Source organism: Oncorhynchus masou, chromosome 33 (assembly GCF_036934945.1).
Source record: "Oncorhynchus masou masou isolate Uvic2021 chromosome 33, UVic_Omas_1.1, whole genome shotgun sequence".
NCBI lineage: Eukaryota > Metazoa > Chordata > Actinopteri > Salmoniformes > Salmonidae > Oncorhynchus > Oncorhynchus masou.
In genome coordinates, this window is record NC_088244.1 from 23,826,009 (window position 1) to 23,832,008 (window position 6,000).

General features: G+C 42.4%; 1 pseudogene; it reads right to left on the reverse strand.

The window, feature by feature from the left end:
- Window positions 1-3,091, reverse strand: part of LOC135527543 (DALR anticodon-binding domain-containing protein 3-like) — a 35,788-nt pseudogene extending 32,697 nt beyond the window's left edge.
- Between the last annotated feature and the right edge of the window lie 2,909 nt (window positions 3,092-6,000).

Sequence of the window (6,000 nt, forward strand, 5' to 3'; positions counted from 1 at the left end):
ACATTACTGATTGGCTGAAACGCATTAAGGAAAGAAATTCCACAAATTCACTTTTAACAAGGCACACCTGTTAATTGAAATGCATTCCAGGTGACTACCTCATGAAGCTGGTTGAGAGAATGCAAAGCTGTCAAAGACTATTTGAAGAATATCAAATATATTTAGATTTGTTTAACACTTTTCTGTTTACTATAGGATTCCATATGTGTTATTTCATAGTTTTGATGTCTTCAATATTATTCTACAATGTAGAAATTTGTTTAAAAAATTAAGAAAAACCCTTGAATTAGTAGGTTTTCTTAAACTTTTGACTGGTTGTGTAGGCGTATCCAAATTTGACTATGGTAGAATAGTAATCGCCTTACACACCCCTGTCTCCTCAGTAGCGCCCCTAAGTGGTCAGTCAGCAGCACAGTGCGTAGTTGCCCCAGCGTGAGGATGTCAGGGGAGGGTAAATTTGGTTTGGGGTGCAGGGTGGGGCAGTTGAGCACCACACACCCCTGTCTCTGGCAAGGAGGCTTCAGGGACACCGACACGTCACTCAGGACCTTCTGAAACGGTCGACTCGCACCCTCAGCCCCTCTCCTATGAGTTCCCCTCCAGCCACAGGGAGAACCCCTGTCCCTCTCAGGGACTGCACTCTAAACATCACCGCTGGGGAAACTACACACAAACACATCGCACTTACAGTCTGAAATGTACATACACCTTAGCCAAGTACATTTAAACAAAATTCCTGACATTTAATCCTAGTAAAAAATCCCTGTTTTAGGTCAGTTAGGATCACTTTATTTTAAGAAGGTGAAATGTCAGAATAATAGTAGAGGATTATTAATTTGAGCTTTTATTTATTTCATCACATTCCCAGTGGGTCAGAAGTTTACATACACTCGATTAGTATTTGGTAACATTGCCTTTAAATTGTGTAACTTTGGTCAAACGTTTTGTGTAGCCTTCCACAAGCGTCCCACAATAAGTTGGGTGAATTTTGGTCCATTCCTCATGACAGAGCTGGTGTAACTGAGTCAGGTTTGTAGGCCTCCTTGCGCGCACACACCTTTTCAGTTCTGTCCACAAATTTTCTACAGGACTAAGGTCAGGGCTTTGTGATGGCCACTCCAATACCTCAACTTTGTTGTCCTTAAACCATTTTGCCACAATTTTGGAAGTATGCTTGGGGTCATTGTCCATTTGGAAGACCCATTTGCGACCAAGCTTTAACTTCCTGACTGATGTCTTGAGATGTTGCTTCAATATTCACATAATTTTCCTCCTCGTGATGCCATCTATTTTGTGAAGTGCGCCAGTACCTCCTGAAACAAAGCACCCCCACAACATTTTTTTAACCTTTATTTAACTAGGCAAGTCAGTTAAGAACAAATTCTTATTTTCAATGACGGCCTAGGGGACAGAACGACAGATTTGTACCTTGTCAGCTCGGGGGTTTGAACTTGCAACCTTCCGGTTACTAGGCCAATGCTCTAACCACTAGGCTATGATACTGCCACCCCCGTGCTTCACGGTTGGGATGGTGTTCTTCAGCTTAAAAGCCTCCCCCTTTTTCCTCCAAACATAACGATGGTCATTATGGCCAGACAGTTCTATTTTTGTTTCATTAGACCAGAGGACATTTCTCCAAAAAGTACGATCTTTGTCCCCATGTGCCGTTGTAAACCGTAGTCTGTCTTTTTTATGTCAGTTTTGGAGCAGTGGCTTCTTCCTTTCTGAGTGGCCTTTCAGGTTATGTCGATATAGGACTCGTTTTACTGTGGATATAGATACTTTTGTACCTATTTCCGCCAGCATCTTCACAAGGTCCTTTGCTGTAGTTATGGGATTGATTTGCACTTTACACACCAAAGTACATTCATCTCTAGGAGACAGAACACGTCTCCTTCCTGAGCGGTATGACGGCTGCGTGGTCCCGTGATGTTTATACTTGCATACTATTGTTTGTACAGATGAATGTGGTACCGTCAGGCATTTGGAAATTGCTCCCAAGGATGAACCAGACATGTCGAGGTCTACAGTTTGTTTTCTGAGGTCTTGGCTGATTTCTTTTGATTTTCCCATGATGTCAAGCAAAGAGGCACGTAGTTTGAAGATAGGCCTTGAAATACATTACTCGACTTGCCAAAACTATAGTTTAACAAGAAATCAGTGGAGTGGTTGAGAAACGAGTTTAATGACTCCAACCTAAGTGTATGTAAACTTCCGATTCCAACTGTACATGCTGTCCATGGATAGCAGACAGTTTTCTAGCATGCAAAGATATATGCACTATCACACACACACAGTAAAAAACTATTGCAGTAATATCCTTCTGCCTGTAGTGGCACATGCTTCATTTGCCTCCTGCAGGACTGTGTGGTGTTGTATTGACCGATGCCATGTGGAAACACGGTGGCACATTTTGCAGGTTGACCCACATTGTATTTGCCAGTCAATAATACTTGCCGCAATGTTTAAATGTTATGTCGATGATGGCAATGCCAACAGTCTCAAATATGAAAAATGTATGAATTCAATTTCGTTCACAATCATCAAGTGGAAGTTGACAGTTTGGGGTTCAATTTGCCTCCACATATCTCTCGAGTTCAACCTGTCAAAGAGAAAAGCGTGTGCTGTCAACTGCATATCTGTCAACACATACATTACAACCAGTACACCAACTGCAAAACAATTCTAAGGCAAATAACAATTAAGCTAACGTTAGTTAGCTAACTGTTCATCTAACGTTAACAGACCGACCTGTCCGTCTGCATAAAGCGTATTCAGCACCGTGGTGGCTGAAAAGAAGTCCCTGTTTCGGAGATTCTTAGCGCTGCTTTCTTTGAACCAAAGCTTCTCTGGCTCACTCGAGATTCTGTCCCCGCTACCCAGACCATTAGCATCAGGAACATTTTCAGGCTCTCCCCGTAGTGCGGAGCCCAGAGCTTGGACGGTATGGGTGATCCGAAATGGCGTCTCCTCAATGTTCTCCATCACTAACTCACAACCTGGTCATCACTTCAGCTGAGCTATACGGTATTGTAGTACTTTCTGCTTTATGACAGCTAGTTTTTCAAATAGAAAAACATGCTTTCAGTTGATCCAGTTAGTCTGTCGATATCGTATTGGCTGTAAATGACTGCATAATAATCACAACGCGGAACTGTAGAGTGCAAATGTTGTTTCCCCGAATCCCGTTTACTTGTGAAGTACGGCAAAAGCGCGAGTTTAGGTCCATTTTATGTGTGGCAGGGTTGCCTGTTCAGCACAATGTATGAAACTTAAATTAACTTTCTGCAAACATTAAGTGGTAGACATGTCGGAGATGTTAGAATTACAGTTTATTATATGGCTTCTCCTACTTGTTCAATAATGCCATGGTCTCTGGATTAATTCAGATCAGTGGCAAGTGGTGCAGAGGCCCACCTGTTTAGCTATAAAATATATTTTTTAGTTTTTTTTGTTGCATGTCATTTTGGCATTAATACGTCAAATATCAGTTTGCAAACAATGTAAAAAATAATCATGATTAAGTTAATAAAGCTGCATACAAACATTATCTGTTTTTTGCTTTCTTGAGTAAGGCAGGTTTTTCAGCCGAGCCCAGTAGAAAATACAAAGCTACGGGTTGGTAATGTTCTCTAGTTGCGCCGTGATTGGCTCAGTGTTCTGTCACTCATGGGGACACTATGTCGGAACAAAATCCTCAGGGAGAGCTCGGAAGTTCAAGCCCCCTTGGGTGCTGCCATATACACTGCTCAAAAAAATAAAGGGAACACTAAAATAACACATCCTAGATCTGAATGAATGAAATATTCTTATTAAATACGCTCAAAACAACTGGAAACTCGGAACTGAGAAATCTCAGACTTCAGTGAGTTCAAGAGATCTGGCAACTCAGGATTTTTTTTTGCTCAGACTGGGAAAATACATTTTGAATGGTCATCCAACTTGGAATTCGACCTGAAGATCACTGACGTCATGATTCAACCCAGTTTTTCCCCCCAAGTTCCCAGTTGTCTTGAAAGCACCATAATTCCAGAGAATGCCAGACTTTGATGACAAAAAATGTTCCCACAAGAAGGACCGCCGCTCCACCGTCCTGGTCAATTGAGCACAGCACAACAGTGAGTCCAAAAATGTATTGTATGCCTCTGCATAAATTATGTATATGCACGGGAGATATGTATAGTGTAGCAAAGAAGGTAATACTATGTGTAAGTTGTAAGCTGTTTGAAGCCCATGTGCCTCACCCTAATAATTTGATGTATTTACCCTCTTAATTTCGTCTACTTTTCTGACTTGGTGGTGCACATAAAACATGCCTGTTTTATAGAAATGTCATCATCGAATATTGTAAGAGCTTTCATTGTCTGCTTATAGAGAATACTGAACGAATGACCCGTGTTCTGAATTCTGTCGCTGTACATTTCAAAAGTGCTGAACAAGTAGTTATATTGACCTCGTCCATTTTAGCTCGCTCATTAATGTCGTAATCAAAATTACAGATTGCCTCTTATGCTCTCATCGTTCCCTTATGCCATAGTTTGACATCTAAATTGTCAGTAGAAACCACATTTGTTTAGGCAAGTCAGCCATGTCAGCTACGTTTTTTAAAGACAGTAAATGGAGCTAAATGAACTGTTTTACTGCCAGACAAGGTTCCACTGATAGCCAGGTGTAGCAGTGGTAAGGATTCACTCTGTGGTGCTGAAAAGAAAGCTCTGCTGTTGGGACAGCTTTATGTTGGACCTAACAGTTTGTGGGCACCGTTTGTCACCGTTCTAGTGCTATTAATGTATTGGTTGTTTTGTGACTTTGCTGACATGCTCCAAAATATATATATGGAGGGGGGGTTGTCCCACCAAGATTTACATGCTAAATTCGCCACTGATTCAAATGTCTGGAGGTAAACCCAGGCCCTGCATGTCCCCAGGCACCCTCATTTGTTGACTTCTGTGACCGAAAAAGGCTTGGTTTCATGCATGTCAACATCAGAAGCCTCCACCCTAAGTTTGTTTTACTCACTGCTTTAGCACACTCTGCCAACCCTGATGTCCTTGCCGTGTCTGAATCCTGGCTCAGGAAGGCCACCAAAAATTCTGAGATTTCTATACCCAACTATAACAATTTTTGTCAAGATAGAACTGCCAAAGGGGGAGGAGTTGCAATCTACTGCAGAGATAGCTGCAAAGTTCTGTCATACTTTCCAGGTCTATGCCCAAACTGTTCGAACTTCTAATTTTAAAAATTAATCTCTCCAGAAATAAGTCACACTGTTGCCGCCTGCTACCGACCCCCTCAGCTCCCAGCTGTGCCATGGACACCATCTGTGAATTGATCGCCCCCCCATCTAGCTTCAGAGTTTGTTCTGTTAGGTGACCTAAACTGGGATATGCTTAACACCCCGGCAGTCCTACAATCTAAGCTAGATGCCCTCAATCTCACCAAAATCATCAAGGAACCCACCAGGTAGAACCCTAAATCCGTAAACATGGGCACCCTAATTGACATTATCTTGACCAACTTGCCCTCCAAATACACCTCTGCTGTCTTCAATCAGGATCTCAGCGATCATTGCCTCATTGCTTGTATCCGCTACGGGTCAGCGGTCAAACGACCACCCTTCATCACTGTCAAACGCTCCCTAAAACACTTCTGCGAGCAGGCCTTTCTAATCGACCTGGCCCGGGTATCCTGGAAGGATATTGACCTCATCCCGTCAGTTGAGGATGCCTGGTCATTCTTTAAAAGTAACTTCCTCACCATCTTAGACAAGCATGCCCTGTTCAAAAAATGCAGAACTAAGAACAAATATAGCCCTTGGTTCACTCCAGACCTGACTGCCCTCGACCAGCACAAAAACATTCTGTGGCGGACTGCAATAGCATCGAATAGTTCACCGCGATATGCAACTGTTCAGGGAAGTCAGGAAACAATACAATATAGTCAGTCAGGAAAGCAAAGGCCAGCTTTTTCAAGCAAACATTTGCATCCTGTAGCTCTAAC